At 33.8% G+C, this 23,259-nt stretch overlaps 1 protein-coding gene across 1 annotated transcript in view; it reads right to left on the bottom strand.

Annotated features, from left to right (window-relative positions):
- The window catches only part of LOC125055239 (R3H domain-containing protein 2-like), a 48,598-nt gene extending 44,234 nt beyond the window's left edge, over positions 1-4,364 (bottom strand). Inside the window, exon 1 of the mRNA XM_047657611.1 lies at positions 3,975-4,364. The gene's annotated coding sequence lies outside the window, so the exon portion shown is untranslated. The remainder of the gene's footprint in view (positions 1-3,974) is intronic.
- Between the last annotated feature and the right edge of the window lie 18,895 nt (positions 4,365-23,259).

Genomic DNA, 23,259 nt, shown 5'->3' with positions numbered 1-23,259 from the left:
ACTTGCACAGCGTTCTAATAGAATAGTATTCGTGTAGTATTGAGGTATATATGGCGAAACTGTCATAAAGGTAGCTATGAAAATAAAAAAGTAAATCAGTGGTGTTACAACCTTTTTAGGTCTGGGCCTCAAATTTCTGTAGATACAGAAATTTGAACAGATGTTTGGGTCTAATGCAAGGCGGTTTCCTGACGATGCTTTCCTTCACGGTTCGAGCGAATGTTAAATGCGCACATAGAAAAAAATCCATTGGTGCACAGCCGGGGATCGAACCCACGACCTCAGGGATATACGTCGATAAATTGTCTTCTATTGTTTACTAAAATGGCTATGAAAAAAAAAATACTCATATATCCATCGCGAAATCCGCTGATTCCTGCTACATTCTCATTCTACAAGAAATATATATATACCAACAAACTATAATATACCAGTCACGATTCCCACCTTTAGCTCATCCCTGACATTGACTGGCGCCAGGAACATCTCAATGCAACGAATATTAATTTATGATGACGTAAGCTATTACTAATATGCAATACTAGCGATAGCACAGGTCCAGAGGGCTTATTCTACAAGTTTTAAATTGACTCTAAAATTTGCCTGACCGGTATTTGAACCTTTTTTTAAATAGTCGTTGTATTGTGTGAATTAATTTAAGACTACATACATACTACGTAGAACAAATTTAAACCAAAAAAACGTAGAAATGTTATTTTTGAATGCTAATGTTTGAATGCGCAATTGAATCTAAACATCTCGTAATTAACACTGACGTAACTATAAACATAATTAAGACGATAGAAGATAATCCGTGACAATCGCACACAATTTATCGATAACTCAATCCATCATCACCCAACCCTTAACATTGACTTTGATACGACAGTGATGTAACTGTAATATTTAAAGAACTTTATTCTTATTAACAAAATGACAAATTTCATGAGAAATTAATTATTATGCCAAATGCACGTCACCATCACAGTTTTAATTTTGTAATTTAAACATCTGCGATCATGTGTGATTATAAAACCCTTTTAAATTTCTTAAATACATTAAATTACATATATATATTTGTTACTATCAAAACAAAGTTATTGTTCTAAAAATTTAAAACGTATACAAGATTCCTGTAATCTTACGTGATAGAGGAAAATAGATCAGAAAGTAGAATACTTTGTTCATATAGCTAGGAGAGCCCACCCACTTCAGGCTCGTCTTGCTTGGGTTAGTAGCCACCCCAGCCACGACAACAAAAGGGTCATGAAAATCCCTAGATTCTATAATTCCCTATAAGTCCGGCACAATCATACAATTCCAAATTGTTTTACGAGAGCAAGCTGTAATTTTCCTGTGTTTAACTCATTGACGTCTTTTGCACATAACATTCGCTTTCAAGCTCACGTTAAAATTAACATTTACGTATTTTCCATTCATTCAACGTTTTAGATAAACCTAACAACAGCTATAAAAAAAACTATAAATTCGACGAACACACGAATTTATAGCCGCCGCCTCCAGCTAGTTTCGAACTCCCGACTTCGACTTAACTTAAAACTACTTGACGAATTTTAAAAATACTTTAACAATTAAAAGGCTTCATTATATTTGGGTAATATAGACATCTATTTCCAAAATAGTTTAAGATATAAAAGTTAGAAAAAATTTATCTTTATATATATAATTCTTCTGTGAGTGTGTATGTCACTGAACTTCTCTCAAACGACTGGACCGATTTTGATGAAATTTTTTGTGTGTGTTCAAGGGGATCTGGGAATGGTTTAGATTCACAAATCAGCCCGCCAGATGGCGCTGCAGTCGGTACTTTCATACTTTGCTTTACTAATTGCTTGAAATATCATGCAGGACAACGTCTGTCAGGTCCACTAGTATTTGACATAAAACTGGTATAAGTAAATATAGTCTAAGATCTTTAGAATTGCCACAATACAAATATAACATTTAATCCATAATTTTACAGTTTTTTAAATCTATTTATATAATGTAGCATCACAAAAAATTACTATATTTATATCTATCTTAATAGATACTGCATCCAGAGCATGAAAGTTCACTTTGGGAATGGGGAAGTGGGTTTAAATGTAACTTTTAAAAGTTCATATTGTTCAAACAAGTTCCCTTAAAAAATAAATGTTGTTCCTGAAACTTTGATAAGAAATCAATTGACCTTGACACAGTAATTTGTTTTACTGGTGTTTTAATACTAACATTTTGCAGAGCATTGTTATTCATCTTTCTTTATTTGAACAATACAACAATTACTATATACATGGCTGAGTTGTATACTGACGAAGAAGCCAATATACACAAGGTCACATATTTATTACACAATTTTAAATTGTTGTAAACTTACTGCTTAATATGGAATATAAATAAAAAAAACAATAACTGCATATTACAAAGGTGTATACTCTAAGGAATTGAATGTGTTAAAATTTTGATGAACATGCAGCAAACTTTATGAGATACCTAAAAAATATAAATTTATGGGTTTATAACTTATTTTTTAATCTAATCAAGACACAAAATACCTAACAAATATTTTTGTAATTTTATTTTGAATAGTATTTATTAGTATACATACAGGTATTTAAAAGTATATTTAGTAAGATGCAGTTGAGTGTATAAAGCAAAACAGGAAATACTAAAAATTAAGAAAAGACTAACAAAGAGTTTCTTTCATACTGTAGGCGTGTTCTGTTTTACATCACAGAACATATACAATATAGTCCAGTAAATTCTTACCAAACTATGAATCAACCCACAATCAACCCCATTGTGAGTGATTTGACCTTGACATTATTTCCTATAACTTCCGACTAAACATGAATAATGACGCCATGCTTGAAAGCATAAATCGGTTTAACATAATATGATTTTAATGGTTTTATTCCAAGTTTACATTAGAATGTCATTTAAGTGTTAATGAGATAAAGGCTAGACTAAAATTACATATTTAAGGTCCTGAGTGGTATAGGGCAGACCAATTGTGACATATTTCTGTCACTGATTTTTAAAGCAACTTTGTGATCAACCTTCGGTGGAAGCTGAAGAAGAAAATAATTGTATAGTAGAGAACTAAACCCATGTCTCTCTATGCAGTGTGTCATGTGTACATAACTAAATACCACCAAAGATATTTTCTATGAAAACATACATATATTAAATATTAAGTTTAACATTTTTTTATATTTTTTTTAGTCTTGTGATAAAACCTCTGGCTTTACTGTACAGCATAACAGCTCTGTACAAAAATATTACTTTATTAATATTTTGCACATTGTTTTCTCAAATGTTAACTGTTAATTATGATAAAATCAACAAAAGTGGTTTATGTATTTGAAGGAATATTTAGTGGGGCTATAATGGTTATGTAAAAATAGTGTACTATGTTAAAATGTGATAATAGCATAAATTAATCTAATGAGCCTTTTTAATTAACTAACTAATGAGAATGGATTAGTTAGCTAGTTTACTATTGAATGATAATTGATAAAAAATTAAAATTTACTGCAGTTTTATAACAGGACTTCACAGATAAATATGAGGGTAGCACAAAGATCCTATTTCTTGTTAGACTTTTTATTATAAGTATATAAATATTTTTTGTTTAAAACCAATAAAATTTAATAAACATTGATATTTGCCAATCCAAAATATAACACCTTAAACTTACTATAAATAATAATTTAGGTTTTATAAAACAATTCTAAAAAACATTACAGTAAAACCTATGCAAGTAAAATTTTTGTGCATAATGTAGGTATTGTTATAATATTTACCGCCTAACAACAAAATTTTGTCGCTATTTACTAGTTGTGAGTGTACAAACTATTTTTTTCATTTATTTCAGAATATTTAAACTTATTAAATATGAAAGCTGATAATGCTATTTATATTTAATTAGACTGAACTGTAAAATAATTTATAAATAATTAAAGAGTACTTACGCAATTTGAGCGCCTTCCTGACGATATAGCACTCAGGTATAATTTTAGACCAAATTTGTGTCCAAAATAGAAAATTAACTACCAAACACCACAGGAAATCGAGTCACATTATGTAAATGCTTCACTTCGAAAGAAAAAACAGAAAAGTGCCATTATGAACACAATTTGGGAAAAATTTAAGGAAAACCTCAGAATTTTTTTGTTGAAGAAATTTAAAACCAAAACACAACCAAGACTTTTTTAAAACTAAATGGTTTAAGTCCGCGGCAGAGGCACGCACATGCCCGCGGCCACAAAGTTTAATGTTTTTTTGCAATTTCCCACAAAATCAAAACGTTTTCATGGTTTCACAAAATAAAATTAAGTGAAATGTGAATGAAATAAAGATAGAATGACATTTTGCATATTTGAGTTTTGACATGCGCATCGCGGATTTGCAAACTTCACTGAAACTAGTGGATAGAGACCTCTACTGTCACAATTAAAATTACCTTTTTTCATTTAGCTACTTGCCGTAAGATGGCAGTTGATTAAACAAAATGTTATATTATTCAACCAAAGAGGACACTTTTCACTAGATGGTTTCTTCTTATTAAATTTCAAAGCCAATTGAGGTTTTAAGCAATTTCGATATGAATTTAATTTAAAGTTGTTTGATGTCTTTTATTGTTTTAAAATAATAGTGGTGAGAAGATTATTTATTATTAATGGTTAGGTTAATTCACCTTAGGCGCTATACTATATTACCACCATTTTTTTATTTCATACGTGACAAGTTAGAGAAATAAACTCAAAATAAAAATATTTGAGTTAAAACCTGAAAATACGAAGGCTTTTGAAGGTAACAGGTTTTGAAATCCGTTAGAGTGACATCATTGTACGCCTCCGCGGCCGCTGGCCGTTGTAAATAGTCTAAGAGCGAGCAGTAATACTCAGACAAGTTAGCTACCACACCTGTCCAAAATTCTATGACCACTAGATATTTGCGAGTGGTCTTTCAAACTGGGTTAAGTTTAATCAATCAATCTAAGCTTAGGTCTTATCTATGCGTAATCCCCATTAATGTTTTTTTTATGTGCGCAATGGCCACTTGCAGTTATAGTGAAGGGTTGCATTGTGAGAAAATAGAATTGTCTTAAACCCAAGAATAGACTGTCCTACTTTCGGAAGAGCCAGGTGCGATCTGGAGCTCTAGACTGGCATGAGGGTATCCCGGTATCCAACATGTTGCTTGAGCACAGATCGCAGCTGGAAAAATTCTACCATAACATTGTCAAATACAATTAATAGCACAAGAGGTAACGCGGGCTCCGTCCGACTTGCCCATAAATATCATGAGGTTATTCCTGGAGTAGTTGTCGCCCGGGCCCGGCGAGAGGCGCCAAGCATTTTAAGTAAATGAAGTCCCTTTTTAGGAAATTTGACACTCCCGTCGGCCACAGCTACACACAGATCGGCTAATAAGTTACTATATAGCTTATATATGTATAGTACCCCTATATATAAAATAAAAAACTTGTCTTAATAGAAAATATTATCAATGAAGAAAACGTAAAAGTCGTATTAGTTTCGTCTTGAGCCTTTTAGAATATCACTAAGAAAATAAGGAATAAAACTTCTCTCCTGTGTCATCCATAAAAAAAAAATCGAAAAGGTACAAGGTTTATTTTACACCAGCTCTTATACTCTACATCCGTATAGATGCGTAATGCCTAAGGTCACCCAGCTGACAAAGTATGCTTAATCTAGCTCATATTTGCTTTAAGCTATCCAACCGATACAACGAAACCAAACTCAGCCGTTAAAATATTAAACAATTCCACATTCAACATTCCTCAAGAAAAAAAAATCAGTGGCGCTACAACTCTTTAGGTCTGGGCCTCAGATTTCTGAATCTGTTTCATGATAATTTTTCGATCTAATAAGCAAGTAGGTGATCAGCCTCCAGTGCCTGACACACGCCGTCGACTTTTTAGAACTAAGACATGTCGGTTTCCTTACGATGTTTTCCTTCACCGTTCGAGCGAATGTTAAATGCGCACATAGAAAGAAAGTCCATTGGTGCACAGACAGGGATCGAACCTACGACCTCAAGGATGAGAGTCGCACGTTGAAGCCACTATACCAACACTGCTCATTCCTCAAGAAAAGCTAAGCTAAAATTACTCTTCGCGGCCCAAGTGAGGAAGAAAGGAGTTATGGGAGTCACCCTTCCTTAGACCTGAACAGCAAAATGTAAATGCATATGTCTTTTTGGCATGAACTTTACAGGAAAGAGTACTTTCTACTTACTATATTTTATAGTGCTACACAAAGACATCAAAGTTAACATACAAATCTTACGAACTCATTATTACGAGAACGCTTTGGTATAGGATGCTATTAACTTTATTACGTTAGGAACGAATTAAACATAAAAATAAAATAATATACATTGAAATAAATAACTAAACATAAACTAAAATGTATCATTAAAAGGAGTCCCTTTAGGCAAGGTTCCGAAGATACTGGCAGCGTTCCCCCTTTGAATAGCTAGACTAATTCTTTGTCCGAGGTAGCTGCCAGATCTTCGGTCTCCTGTGATGTCGACTAACCTTTTTGAAATTTCTTTAAAAAGCCTTAAAGCGCTAGGACCCCACAGACCAAGGGTCTCGACACCGAATGGGACAAAATCATATTCTGAGCCTAGACCCCTGTATTTGCATGCTTTAATTTTTTCAGCCGCTTCACAAGCCGCACCAGCTCTGTAGTTGGTTCCATGTAGATGGGAAGGGGCCAGCGTGTCTGAACAGGTTGCATCCCATACCAGTACCCGACCCATCTTCCATGGAATCAAACTCATACCGTCCGGTCTCTTGCCATCGTAATATATATATGCTATTTGTGTAGATACGTTAGCCCCGTTTTACCTCCTTCGGACAAGCACAAAAGCTGGTGCAGCAGCAGAGTTAAAATATAAGAGTCTTTCCTTCAACTGTAATATTGTTCCCTTTGGAGTAGAGGCACTGACGCACCTAATAGATAGAACCGGTGACCCCAGAACTGGTGCCTTCCTCGCTTGAATGACTATTGCATTACAGCGAAGAAATGCTACATGTACATTGCCACGGGGAACTTTTTAAATTTGTTTTAGTTTGCTATTTATTAGCATTTAATTATTACTATGTTCATCTGTTGTTTCTAAAAAAAATATAGTTTTTTCGGTATCTGTATTATAATGTATGCTAACGCCATTTTTAATGTGTGTATTTTAGTAACTCGTTTATTCGTGAAAACGCACTACTTTTTTATATAAAATGCTATCTATTGAAAACAAATCATAATTTACTCCACAGTATTATGTATACTCTCAAATGTCTGATGAGAGAATATTTTAATTTTATACCTATTTAAGTCAGTATCCGGACCGGATGGGACGAAATACCATCGTTTTTTATATAAGTAGGGCTGAGATTACAGAATATATTACGATATACGAGTAGCAAAGACAAACAAAATTGTACATTAATATCTCCTAGACTTTAATAAATATATCGTTTATTAATAACTAAACATAACAGTTATATATACAATATTTACAATGTTCTCAACCTACACAGTAATAACTATTAAAAAATTAATAAAACAAATTTAAAAAGTTTGGTCCCACTGGCAGTGTACCTTTAACGCTGGCAGCATTTCCTCGCTGTATTACGATACTCATTCGTTGAGCGAGGAAAGCACCAGCTCTGGGGTCACCGGAACAATCTACCAGGCGCTACCTTTAATCATTAATTACTGCCTGAACTCCACTGCAGAACAGTCTCAACTCCAAAGGGAACAAAATCGAAGTTGGAGGAAAGACTTATATTTGAGCACCTTATTATTTCCAGCCTGCTCTGCGGCCGCCCCAGTTTTTGAAGTTATACTTCTTTAGGCGCGTTATGAAAAATTGATGAGAGTGAAATTTTACGATGCGCGCACCGTGACACAAAATTAACAGAATGAAGTTGCCCACGGAAGATGCTACGGCATTGGACATAATTTAAAAACAACATTCGAATAATAATAGAATTTATGTTACACTTAATGTAAGAGAATAATAATAAATATTTTTTTATTTAATTTTTCAAATGTAAACTGAACTTTATTGACTATAATGACTCCTTTTCCAGTCTTTGATTATTTAATTGTAATTTATTATTTGTATGCAATAAAAAACTATTATGTATTAATAATGCCAAAGAAGTATAACTTCTTACGCGCGTACATAAGTACACGCACCCTTTTTATTTTAAATGATACCGACCCGACTCTACGAAATTATTTCCATTCTAAATTTAATAAAACAAGATAATAAAAAGCTTAAAATTCGTAGGCAGTCAGCCCACGCGGAATGACCTAAGCTTACAACTGACCTTTGGTTTCAAAGTCTAGACTCTTAATGTTCTACACAGAGAGGTATTCAGGGATTTCGGGTCATTAATAATTTCAAGGCAATTCTAATATCACTAAGATATAAGTTATTTTAAAGATAATCGTTTATTAAAACCTAAACATAACAATCAAATATACAGTATTTACAATAGTTTTCTTAATCTACATAGTAATAATAGAAATAATTAAACAGAAAATTAAAACAAATGTAAAAAGTTTGGTCCCTGTGGCAGTGTACTTTTAACGCTGGAAGCATTTCCTCGCTGTATTGCGATACTTATTCGTTGACCAAGGAAAGCACCAGCTCTGGGGTCACCAGTACTATCTACCATGCGCCAACTTAAATCTTAAATTAGCGCCTGTGCACTTGAACACCACGGCAAAAGAGTCTCTACTCCTAAGGGAACAAAATCGATGTTATATAAGTTATATTTCCGGATTAGTTGTCGCCCGGGCACGACGGTAGAAGCCAAGCCTTTAAAGCAAATAAAGGTCTTTTATAGGATTTGATACTCCTCTGCTGCCTAGCTTGTCGGCCACAGAACTGCCTGATGGCATGTCTGTTAGGCTACTATGTAGGGGTAAAAAAACATATCACCAAGTATCTTTCTTTTGACTTAAATTTTTAATATTTCAACAAAAACTTCAAATTTTTCACGAACTGCTTGCCAATTAGTAAATCTTAAAGTCCTATTTTTCATATCTTATCGACATACCAAAGATATAGTATTTGAAGTTTCGTTGCTTCCAGATATGGATGGCATAAACACTGGTGTACTGTCACTCCAACCTAAAGACAGGATTCTCGATCAGTCTCATCACTGTCTGTTCCAAAGGCCCCGGCTGAGATTGAAAGTTGCACATAGGCCTAGCGTAGGAAAAGTTTATTAACGTTAGTGTCATAGTTGCGACTAATTTGCTTTTCGTTTACAGAAAATCTCCTATTAATCCGGCCCTGAATTTCTAAGCATATTAAAATTATCATCTGTGCCATTTCGTGACTGGCCAAGCCTTGCATTCCATTGCCACGAAAAAAATATGCCAGCTAAACAGCTGCAGGGTCACTTCCGAACACAATAGCATTAGTGTGTAAGTACATAATTTATATGAAGTCGAAACTACTAACGTAGTGTAGTAGTAGATAGTCTTTATTTTAGCACATTTTGGTTCCACAACTGAGCGATTTTAAGGCAGTCTCATCCCTGAGGTCGTATTTCGAGCCCCAGCTGTGCACCAATGAACTTTCTTTCTATGTGCGCATTTAACATTCGCTCAAACGGTGAAGGAAAACATCGTGAGGAAACCGGCTTGCCGTAGACCCAAAAAGTCGATGGTGTCTGTCAGGCACAGATATCACTTGCCTATTACATTGACAAATGATCATGAAACAGATACAGAAATCTGAGGTTCAGACCTAAAAAGGTTGTAGCGCCACTGATCTATTTTTTTTACGTAAGAGCAATGTAAAAATCTAAAAAATCAAAGACTTATACTTACTTACACTATTTAAATTTCTTTCTGATATTGTGTTTACTCTGTAGTGAAAAGAGATGAGTCCTTTAGTTAAAATAGTGCAATAGGTAAATTATTTTTTTATGATAGTGGTCACATAGAGTTGACAGGTTTCGTTTGATTGGTCACACAGAAATTCATAGTTGCGTCTGTCAATAACTATGTTTTTTTTTTATGGCTCTGGCACGATTTGTGCCAGCGTCAAGTATAGGATTTTTTATAATTCGTGCTTGTCTTTAGAAATTCGACCTCCATGTACGGTTTAGGCACTCGCCCGGTACCGCACAACCCTCCCAAAGGCCGAGAACAAATTTAAATTAAATTAAAACTTGCCCTCGAACCGGGAATCGAACCCGGTACCCCTCACTTAGCTGCAACTATGTTTTTGATAATGCGCCATTGCGTTTGTGTTTTATTGTTTACTCCACTATTATCTGTCAAAGTCAAATATTCTTCTACAGGTGTTTCAGCACCTGGAAATATAAATATTTTTTATTTGGATTCTACTATTAGTGCTTATGGATTTGACTTCGACCAATTCAAAACATCGAAGAAGTGGCTTAGGCCTTATGACCGAGAATAATGAAGACGTGGCTTCGGCATTTAAAATTACCAATTTCTCCAATTATTTTTTTATTTATTTATTTATTTTTCTCACAAAAACTTAAACTTAGAACATAGGCAAGTGACAATTATATTCTTACTTCTGTTAATGGAAAAAGCAAGTCTGTGTGTGACTGATGCCTGATAAAGGTAAGAGTACCTGTGTTACAGGTCATCAGGCCTCCACTACTTCGGATTGACAGAAGATACAAAGATACAATATAATACAATACATTACATTATGACCAAGAACAAGACCTGGCTGTATAGACTAAAGTCCTTTGTCTTTCCCAGTAGGGATAAATTAATATCATCAACATCATCATCTTCAGGTGTTTCTTAATTACTAAAGGTTGACTGTTAACAATTTGAAATCTTGCGCTAGTCCAAAAAGCTTCTCGTACGTTCCACCACGACCAGCGACAAAGTCAAATAACGATTTAATAAATGGATAATTTTTTACCAGCACTGTATGACCAATGATCATGGTTCTGGGCTCAGATTGCTGCATCAGTTCTTTAATAGGAGGAAAACGGGCAGAAGGCTGTGTGACACTGCCGCCCATGGACACACATTGCCAGAAGGCTCGCAAGTGCGTTGCCGGCCTTTCAAGGATTGGTACGCTCATTTCTTGAAGGACTCTAAGTAAGTTTTTAAAAATTTCATTTTAATAGGAAAGATCAGATCAGCCTGATGATTTCCTTCACTGTACGAGGGATTTTAATTACGCACATGGAGAGAAAAAAAACATTCGTGATACAGCCGTGATTCGAACACACGACCTCAAGGTTGCGGCTCGCTTCTCTGATACTTTTTAACAGGTAATAGAACCATAGGCAATTACAAAATACCTAGAATAAATAATTAGTGTTTGGAAAAATATTATTTTTAACCTTTGCTTTATTGTATATAATAAATCATAGACAACCTTCGAGTTAAATTTTAACTGAATAAGTAATTAGCCAAGTTAATTGTGTAACTTGACCTCGGCGATCTAAGTATTTCTGATTTAAGAAAAATATAGAGGCTGTTAGAATTTAACTATTAAATAAGTTAATATTTTATGGTTTAATACAAAATATGTTATTGTTAACTTCCATTTAGACAATTATTAAGATTTAAGAGCATTGCTGGCTTCACCAAGTGTCATCCCTCAGATCGTAGGTTCGATCGCCGGCGGTGTACCAATTGACTGTCTATATACGCGTCTAACATTCGCTCGAACGGCGAAGGAAAACATCTTGAGGAAACCGGCTTGCCTTAGACCCAAAAGGTGTGTCCACCTATTAGTATTAGATTGACAAATGATCACGGAACAGATAGAGAAATCTGAGGCACAGAGCTAAAAAGTTTGTAGCGCCACTGATTTATTTTAATGGGTGGATACTTAGTTACTTATTAAATTTAAATTAGTAAAAGTACAAATTGAACAATTTTCTCAGAAATCGAATTCAGATACTTATCCATCAGATAAACCCATTGCATACCGGGCATGACTAAGGCACAGGAGACATTCAATAGCCACATAACAGCGTCTTTCGAAATTGTACCTCACGGACTCCAGAATTCCAAAAAAATACTCAGCCGTTTCCATGGCAACAAACTATTCGTTATCCGTCATTATCATAAAGGAACCGAGCATAAATCGCAGACGTTAATATCACTATGTGATCATGTGTTAGAATATTTGCATTTGACATTTGTATGTCGTAAGTAACCTTGAACAATGACATTTCTGAGAAGGGACTTGGGATTCCGTACGTTATTTTTCTAAACCGTAGACAAATATGTAAGCAACTCGCCTTTCTGTTACTATCATTCCTAACATTCAATGAACACAATTATTATAAAATTCTATTATATCAGATAATATAAAATAAACAAACAAACAAATTAATAAATAAATCATTTAATACAAACGTATTTCAAAATGTTAGGAGTTGAGATAAACCAAAGATCCCAACATTTAATACAATAAGGTATTGTGAGTTAACATTATTGTGTCCCTCACATTCTAAATTATACTAAATCTATCCGGAACCCGTAGAATAAAACCTCCTTGGAGTCGCCGTCCATAGACCATAGCATACCGATCCGCGCGCTTTTTTCCTTTTTTATATTATTTTTAAATCCGCGAACGTATAACGTCTTTCTGCCCGCGCGCGGGAACAAAAATGGCGCCATCTAACATAATTCGACCAGTTTCTGTATAATTTTAATCGATTCATAGTGTTTTAAGGACGTTATATTGATTTTAGATCTTGTGACGTGAATGAATATAGTTAATTCAAGTCAGTTTCAATTCTGTGTCTGTGAAACTACGACGTGTTGGCTGTTAATTTTAAATTTTGGAATAAGGCCAGGGTGAGTTACTTTGAGTATTAGTAAAGAGTTTTTATGTAGTGGCAAATTTTAAAAGGAGATTTTTCAAAGGAGGTTTGTCGTCACGTTTTTGCTTAATCTTACGTAACATTTATTCTATAATCTACATCAAAACTAGTTTCACACTTCACAGTTTTGTCCTGTTTAAAGTTTAAATGTTGGAAAAAGCGCGGGAAACTTCGTTCATGGTAGATGTATTTTTCACGGTGTTGAATATTTAATTTAATTTTACTAGTTAAAACGCAGAGGATAAGCTGGTAGTTTTAATTTTTGTATTATATGTAATCTTTATATCATATTTGTGTATAGTGTCATCGTGTAGTCGGTAAGTTTTTGTAATTTCTGTAAATATTGTATGAACAAGCCCCCCGATCTAGGTCGGGGGGATGATAGCCTTGTTGGCTTGAATCTCCCTGTGGGATCAAATGTATCTGTTGGTTCACAAGATGAATTTGACAAAATGGATACCGATTGTTCGGTATCATCTCAAACAGGTGAAGGAAGTCGTAAACGAACACGTTATTTGCGCCTTTGTCGCCAATGTACGAAAATTAAGAAAAAGAAAGGTAGTGGCTCTAGCGGTGATTACTGTCAGTGCGAAAGCTTATGCAATGTAGAAGATGAGTCAATTTTAATTAAAAAGGTTACTTCAAAACCTATATCTCAATCCACGTCATCTCCACACTTGCAAAATAATAATAATTCACATAGCACATCCTCTCGACCATCAACATCTTACACGGAAAATTCAAATATCTCTCAAGACTCTAACGCGGGAAATTTAAACAACACCACAACTTCAGTAACCAATACGGACCCCCGTTCGATTGGCCGTGCTGAATATGTTTCTACCGATGTTTCCCCTTATTTTATACATGTTCAACGTATTCAAAGTTCACCTGACGATGGGACTATTCTCCATCCAATAACATTTGGCAATTTTTTAAAGCAGAACAAATTTAATAATATTATTCCCGGAAGTGTAAAGCGTATAGGAAGAAACAGGTGCGTAGTTGGCTTTTCCGATTATAAAGACGCCAATAATTTTCTTAACTGCAATCTTTTGGAAACGAAAAAGTTAAAAGCCTTCATTCCCACTTTCAGCGTAACAAGAATGGGTCTAGTTCGCGGGGTCCCTGTAGATTGGAGTGTAGAGGAAGTTCAACAAAATGTATCCGTACCTATAGGCTGCGGCAAAATACTTAAAATAAGACGTTTGAATCGCAAGGTAAAAATTAATGACTCGGTTTCTTGGAAACCCTCTGAATCAGTTGTATTAACATTTGATGGGCAAGTTTTACCAAAAAGGATTTTCATGTGTTATAATGCTCTTCCAGTAGAAATATATATTTATCCTACCATACAATGCTATAAATGCTGCCGTTATGGTCATACCAAAGTTCAATGTCGTTCTAAGACTCCAATATGTTATAACTGTGGAGGTCAACATGCAGGTGTATCATGTGACAGGTCAGATAAAGATCCTCTGTACTGTGTAATGTGTGAAGTCGAAGGGTCCCATTCAGCGATAGATAAGTCATGTCCAGAATTTGTGAGACAGACAGAAATCAAAGTTAAAATGGCTCAGAGCTGCATGTCTTATGCCGAAGCCAGTAAATATTTTTCTTCTATTAAGCCTTCATACGCAGATGCATTAAGTTCAACAATTCCGGAAGTACCAAAACCCGTATATCCTTCCGCAGCGAAGTCTGTATCTCGTGATAATTCTACTAATGCCTCAAATAAAAAGACAATATTCTTAAAACCTCGCTCTCCTCGTAAACCACAACATGGTTATGATCGTGTTGCTCATTATAATGTTTTAAAAGATTTCCAAGTTCCAGAGCCTAAAAATGGCAGTGCTCTGGTTGGACACAAAAATAAAGAAGAAGAAAAATCTGATGTATTAGAAATGATACTAGCATTATTAACTAGTTTAATAAACTCAAACTTATTGAAACCGTCCCACGTTGCCTCTATTAATGAAAAAATTAAATCAGTTAATGTTATTAAAAATAATGGATTCCAAGATAATTCAATGGAATTGCAGGAGTGTTGTTCCAAAGAAACATGATTTGATATATTTGATAAATAAACATTCTCCCGTTGTTGTTGCGTTATCTGAAACGTGGTTGAAGCCAGGGTACCTATTAAGGATCCCAGGATATACCTGCTTGCGTGATGATAGATTTGATGGCCATGGTGGCGTAGCGTTACTGGTCAGGAACTCAATTAATTTTTCTGAAATAGCGTTTTCTTCATTAATCTCTAATGATGCCATTAATATTGTCGGCATAAAAATTGATAATATTTCTATAGTTTCCATTTACCTAGCTCGTTCCTCTTTTGTTATTCTCAATAGCGTTAATAATTTACTTTCTTCACTTAGTCGTCCATTCCTTCTATTGGGTGACTTTAACTCTCATCACCAAATGTTTGGTTGTGGCACTACTGACTCCAATGGTGTACGTTTAGTTGAAATATTAGATTTACATAATTTGTGTTTACTTAATACTGGCTCACCAACCAGACGTACAAAGCCTAATGAAAAGCTTAGCGCGGTTGACTTATCAATTTGTACTCCAGATCTTGCTTCTTCTCGTTCTTGGTACACTTCATCATCTACTTTTGGCAGTGATCATTTCCCGATTATCATATCCTCACCTATTAGACGCTCTCCTTATCAAAAACGACAACCTCGTGTGAAATATAAATTAAATAATGCTGATTGGCTTGCATTTAAAATCCTTGTCGAATCTAAAATAAATGATTTGCCTGAATTAGTTAGCGGTGGTGAGACCAATTCCTCTAAAGCTTTGGCTACATGTTTAATAGAATCTGCCGATCAGATTTTTTCTGTCAAACGAAATCCGTCTAATAAGATTCCTTTTCCTCCATGGTGGGATAGAGAATGTATGGTTGCTGTAAGCAGAAGAAAGGAAGCTGAGAGAGTCTATGCTGAGGACATGTCCAATGAAAATTTAGATATTCTCAATGAAGTTATTAGTACCACACGTAAATTCCTCAGAGATAAAAAGCAGGCAGGCTGGAAAATTTTTTGTACTTCTTTATCTCCTTCTACGTGCCCTTCAGAAGTTTGGACAAGTATTAAACGTTTTCGATCTGCTTTCAAAGAATCTTTATCATCGTCTTCACTTCCCCCTTTTTTAACAAATGCCTTTTTAGACAGATTAGCTCCTCCATCAGCTGCTGAATCGATCTACTTTCCTTTGGAATCGTCTTTGATAGATGACACTTCCTCTTTAAACTCTCCTTTTTCATTACATGAATTGAAAGGTGTGCTTTCACATGTTAAAGATTCATCTCCTGGTCAGGATGGTATTATGTACTCATTTTTATCTCATCTTGGTGATACTGCCTTAATGTATTTTTTAAATTTAATAAACTCCGTCATGGTCACAGGTAATATTCCTGAAACATGGAAGTCTCAAGAAGTTATAGCGATTAAAAAACCTAACAAACCTACCAATGATGTTGCCTCATATAGACCTATTGCGTTGTCCTCCGTTTTAACTAAAATTGCTGAACATCTTGTGAAGAATCGTTTGGAATGGTTTATAGAAAACAATAATTTAATAGCCAATAGTCAATACGGTTTTCGGAAGTCAAAATCTACAATAGACAATTTAGCTATATTGACCACAGATATTCGCATAGCTTTTTCGCGTGATGAAGATATTGTTGCTGCCTTTTTGGACATCTCTGCCGCCTATGATAATGTGAACATTTCTATTCTACAACGCAAATTATTAGAGCTACAGGTTCCTACGTTATTAATACGTTTTATCATCAATTTACTATCATGCAGATACATATCATTAATCGTTCAGAAAGATGGTAATATTACCGAGTTAAAGCGTACAGTTTTTAAAGGCCTTCCCCAAGGTTCGGTACTAAGCCCACTTTTATATAATATTTACACGTATGATTTAGAATTATCTATAAATTCCCATATAAATGTGCTACAATATGCAGATGATCTTCTTTTTTATTCCGTTGATAAATCTGTGGTTAAGGCTTGCAATTCCATGTCTAGTTCACTTAATTGTCTTAATATCTGGTTAGTTAAAAATGGCCTAGATCTATCAGTTTCCAAAAGTTCTATAGTCGTATTTTCCAAAAAACGCACAACTCCTATAATAAATGTGACCTTCAATGGTCAATCTTTGCCACTCCAAACAAAAATTAAATTTTTAGGAGTTATATTGGATTCAAAATTGTCTGGACTTGCCCATTATGAACATGTTGTTATGAAATGTGCACAGCTGCTTAACATCATGAAATGCCTTTCAGGTGTATGGTGGGGTGCTCATCCGTTTTCTATGAAACTTGTGTATAACGCTCTTATAAGATCTGTTTTAGATTATGGCACATTTCTCTTAGATGGAGGAAGTGTCTTGGGAAGTAAAAAACTTGATGTCATTCAGTCAAAAGCTTTGAGAATTGTGACAGGAGTAATGAAATCAAGCCCATCCAATGCTTTACAAGTAGAATGCTGCGATCCTCCTTTAAAATTAAGAAGGCAATTTTTAAGTGATCGATTCTTGTTCAAATCTATGCAGTTTTCTAACCACCCTCTACATGGAAGGCTGCATGAATTGAACAATATTATTTATACATCCCGTTACTGGCGTCACAAATCATTACCATGTCTAATAATAAGCTTTCGTAAATTTTTAACATTACACAGCCGCATTCATCGATCTCCATCATTACCCATATTTATGACACAATTCAATTCTTTAATTCTTGATCCGGATATAAGATATAATATAGGCGTCCGTAAGCAAGATATTCTGGAAACAAATATTCGTTTCATGAGTAGCGTTGAGGAACAAAATTGGGAAGGTTGGGATTATATTTTTACAGATGCCTCTAAAATCTCTGTTGATGATTGTGTTGGAGTTGGTCTAATTCATTGGCAACATAAAATAATTCAAAAGATTAAACTTCCTCCTGAATCCTCGGTTTTTACTGGAGAGTGTTTTGCTCTTTTAAAAGCTTTAGAACTAGTTATTTTATTAAAATCTAAAAGTACAATCATATTTTCAGACTCAAAAAGTGCACTACAATCTCTTGAAAAATTTCCTTTCCAAATGAAACTTTGTTATCCTATTATTTGCGAAATACGTGATAAGCTTTTAATATGTTCTCAAAGAAATTACACCGTTATCTTTGCATGGATTCCAAGTCACAGTGGAATTAAAGGAAACGAGAAAGCCGATGAGCTTGCTAAAGAAGCTATAAAGGATGGAGACATAGTCCCATACATTAATTATTGTCATGATTTAGCTGCTCTTCCGAAAACCCATCTTTGGGAGTTATGGAATGATGTTTGGTTGAGAAGCAGCAAGTTCAAAGGCAAACATTATGCTGAAATTCAACCCAGGATCCCCAGTAGACCATGGTTCTTTGAGGTTAAAAGTTCTAAAACTGTCACTTCTATCATTTCCAGAATGCGTTTAGGACATGTTTGTACACCTCATCATTTAGCAAGGCTTCGTATTATTGATAGTAATATTTGTGAGTGTGGAGAAGATATTGGTGACCTTGACCATATTTTCTTTTCTTGTTCCCAATATGACCGTACCTCCTTTCTGAATTCTTTACAATCACTTCATGTTCCGTTTCCGACTAAAATCTCCTGCCTTTTGCTTTATCCTTTATTGTATTATAATGTATTATCTTCTTTCATAATCTATAATAATATTAAGATGTAATATGTTTATGTACATATTTTATTTTTAACCAGCTTATCCCTTTATTTCCTTCTGATGTCTTTGTTTATTTTTTTTCGCGTGTAGTTTCCCAACCTTTTACTTGAAACTGGCATAAAGTTGAAGCTGTTGCCATAATATTAAAAAAAAAAAAAAAAAAAAAAAAGTTTAAATGTTACACGGATTTTTTATTTCATAAATATTTTATGAAACTATGTATATATTAATATTGCATTTATTTTTTATTTTTAAATTAAAATATTGAATATATGTAATTTTGTTTATAAATTGAAGGACAATGCAGGACCAATGGTATTAATAAAATCTACTGAATTTAACTACATTAAAGACTTTTAAGAATTAAATGCCAGATATTTACGAATAAAATACGAGAATTATTTTTTATTTTTCTTTAGTAGGCAGCGAAAACACGTATAAGGCAATTTAACAAAATTAACATTTTAACGAGATCAATTAAACAAGTATACCTACAATCTAAATACGAATGACAAAATCGTTTAAATGAGATAATTGGCGTTATTAAGATTTAGCTGTGACTAGCTTAAGGTTATTTGGATTATTTATTAACAACCTCAGAGACGTTCATTAAAGCATTCAGTAAGGATTTATATGTAATCGTAATGCAATTGGAAGCTAAAACGTTTCTATACACTTTAACCAGTCATTAAGTAACGAAGCGTTAAATTTTGTAGCTACGTTTCTCAGTAAGAACCGTAGTAAGTTCTTTTGGCTTAACAACCAAAAATGGCCTCCGAAACGACACACTTCGCGGTACCACTTCCCGCTGGTTGGCTTCCAGCTACACCAGGAAAAATATAACCGCGTGGCGGGATGCGGACAAGGATTCGCTGTTGCCGTATCCTGCGTCGGGTGATTGCTGGTGTGGTGGGGTTCTGGTGGTGTACACAGTAGCGAGTCATAACCCACAAAAACAAGGAGACAACATCGATGTAACAATGTTGTAAATCTATCAGATGGTTGTCAAACTTATAAAGGAGATGGTACTATATACGTGAAAACCTTAGTTTAAACGGCGCAATTAGACTAATTTATTTCGTATGAATCAGTGGATTTGTACAAATGATTATAACGGATCGTCCAGTTTAACAGAAATCGTCCAGTTTATTGGCCCTGGTGGACGGAAAAATTTAAATATAATAAATTTTAGTTTAAAATCGGATTAAACGCGTTTATCATAAATGATTTTGAGTTTAATAATGTACTGAGGCTTTAGCACCAATGATACAATAAAACTGGTAGCTATCATGATAGAAAAGGTACATACATACATATACAGGAACACTCATCGCTATAGTAGAATACGTAGTATACAAATTGTATGTGCAATTGATAAATTTGAGCGAACATATACTAAAATTATCGTATACGTTTAGGTATTTGACGAATCAACTTAAAGTTGGTGCTAAGTTACGTAAGCACTCTATTCCCACGTTCCCACTCTTAACACCTTAGCATTGTTATGGTACAGTATTTTTTAAATATCATTTCTGTAATAAAAGACAACATTATTTTTAACTCAAAGCTTTAGGTGAAATGTACTAAAAACTAAAAAAAATTAAGCTAGCAATATAATTCAAAAATACGAACAAGTTTTTGTATCTTTATCTTCTAAGTAACCTTCAGACATCAGAACGTGTGGGTGAGGTTAGGTGAGGTATTTTTGACAGATTGGCCTAGTGGCTTTAGCGTGCGACCCTCATTGCGTGCGTTCGAATCATGGATGTGCACCAATGTAATTTTGTTTCTATGTGCACTCGCTTCTACCATTAAGGCAAACATAGTGAGGAGACTGTCTCAAATCCAAATATCTAAGACCTCTGACACATTCTCTGATAAACTTGTCTATAGAATAAAAGTGAACAAAGAAGTATTATTATTACCTACTTATTTTTTCATTTCCTCCTATTTGAGTATTGAAGTTTCCATCAACTTCTAAAAGTCCGTGTCATTGAATGAACATTTCATGAAATGATTTACCACATTACCCAAAAATCTATTCTATCATTCAGTTCTAGTTCTCTCTCTTGCTGGCTACACCTAACATCAACTAAAGTAATAGTATGTTCAACTTATTAAAGTCTAGTCGACAAGTTGAAAATGGAACAAAATAGAGATACTGCTCTTAAAATTATGTGCGATAGCTCATTGGATCCGGAATGACGCCTAGAAAAATGTGCTAAAAGCGTGTATTAGCACATAAAAAATTGCAAAAGTTATAGACAATTAAAGATGAAAAAAAATGGCATTTAGTTTTTTTGCCAATATTTAATAAACTATTAGATAATATTTAAGAAATTTCAAATAATTTTTAATAAAAGTAATATTCATAATAATCAAAAAATTTACAAAACAATTTTTTCTATACTTTGTTATATATGGTTGTTTTTGTTAATTTTAGAAGTTTTAGAAAAAAAAAAAAAGTTGAATATTTGTTTATAACAACTTGGTAAATTAATAAACAATAGAATTGTTGATTAAAAAAAATAATTTTTTTTGTTACTTTATAGAGGACTGTCAATTATGACTTTTAGAAAAAAAAATTCTTAACTAATTATTTAAACAATAGAAAATTAAAAAAAACGATTATAAACAATTAAAAATTGTTATTAAGGAAAACATTTTTTTTTTAAACATTGATTTAATCAATTTGTTTAAAAAAAATTATCAACAAATGGCGGGAATTTTTTTTTTTGCAAATCAATAAATATCTTGTATTAATAAAAAAACGATTATATGATGATTTAGAAAAAAAAAATTTTTTTTAACAACATTACATGGATTTTTAAGTTTTTGTTTAAGTAAAAAAAATGTTATAAACAAAGTATAAATATTTTTTTAACTTTTATGGCACGATCTTGTTAAGTATGTATGTAAGAAAGGCTCTACGAAGCGAAATATTTTTACGACCATTATTTAAACATTTTTTTCACTTACATTTAAGATGGCCGTTCGAGAAAATTTCGTTAGTTAACAATTATTTAACTTGTTGAAAAATTAACTTTAAGTAAAATTTTCAACGGGAATAAATTAATTATAGTGTTCAGAACACACCATAATTTTTTCAAATTTAAAAAAAAATATTCATTACCTTAAATAAATTAATTAATGTGCCGTACTCGCTTTTGACGCCACGCGCGAATCCTAAAAATGTCACCCGCAGACCTATTTTCAGCGTTAAATTAAAATTATAAATAATGGAGATAGACTTCCGGGAGTTAAGAGTTTTTTATTGAAAATTTCCTCTTCTTTCAGAATCTTTATTTGAAATTTCTTAAATATTAATAGTTTATTAAATATTGGCAAAAAAACTAAATGCCATTTTTTTCATCTTTAATTGTCTATAACTTTTGCAATTTTTTATGTGCTAATACACGCTTTTAGCACATTTTTCTAGGCGTCATTCCGGATCCAATGAGCTATCGCACATAATTTTAAGAGCAGTATCTCTATTTTGTTCCATTTTCAACTTGTCGACTAGACTAAAAGTCCCAAGAGAGATTGATAAGCTCGCATATCAAAACTTGGAATTTGAATTTGTTTTGCTAAACTAAATTTCATCAAACTTCCAGGATATTACTTTCTTTTCTACATTCATAGATTTTATTCGTAAACAAACATTGTTTAGTACTTTACTAAAATTCAATTAGTTATAATCTTTCGTCACGTTTATTTAATTTGCAATTGAGATGCGAGTGATAGGGACAAAAAATTACAAAGCGTGTTAATGAATATGACACAGTTCCACACGAATAATTTTCACATTGTCATCGTTCGTTCAGCCTGTTGACGTCCACTGCTGGACGTAGGAGTATCCCCTAAATTTCCAGTACGGCCGGTTCCCCGCGCTTTGAATCAAATGCCTTCTATCCACCAGGTCATCTGTTCACCTCACTAGGTCCCCCACTGGGGACCGTCCAACGCGTCGCCGACTGGTCCTCAGCCTCGATTCCATTGCCCCATAAGCCATCCGTGCTTCGGGCAATGTGCCATATTGTCAGGACATCGAACATATATGTACTCTCAAATAACTCGTCGACGTACTTCTCAAATATCTGATGTTCCATGTCCATGACTTAGTTGTCATCCTGTTCTCCATGTCCTTACAAATGATTACCAATACCTCCTAATAGATTTTGTATCGAAGTGACTTAATATTTTCCCTTTTCATATATTATCATTGTCGTACTTGATTAATTGTCTCTAGTAAAATATAGATAACTGTTAATATATCCAAGGAATGGACCGCAGAGCAGTTTTTTTTGCATTCTTGAATTGAATCAAATAACATAGATCTTCAGGATTTGAATCTTGAGAACTTGCAAAGTCCAAAAACGTAAAATTAGCAGATACACTGAAACGCTTTCAATACTAAAAACATAGAAGTTGTGAACTAATGGCAAAACTATGTTAACAATAGATCCGTGTATGACTCATGTTTACATGTTCTCATCTTGATTTTATAATTGAGTGAGATGTTTGCTTCGTGTAAAAATATATTATAGAGATGGAAGTTTGTTGGTAATCTTAGGAACTGCTTTTTCAAATTAAAATATTTTTCAAATTTAATACAAATAAAGAGCGGACCGTATCTT

This window comes from Pieris napi, chromosome 13, assembly GCF_905475465.1.
Source record: "Pieris napi chromosome 13, ilPieNapi1.2, whole genome shotgun sequence".
NCBI lineage: Eukaryota > Metazoa > Arthropoda > Insecta > Lepidoptera > Pieridae > Pieris > Pieris napi.
Note: the sequence above shows the minus strand (reverse complement) of the source record. Positions and strands in the feature narration are given on the sequence as shown.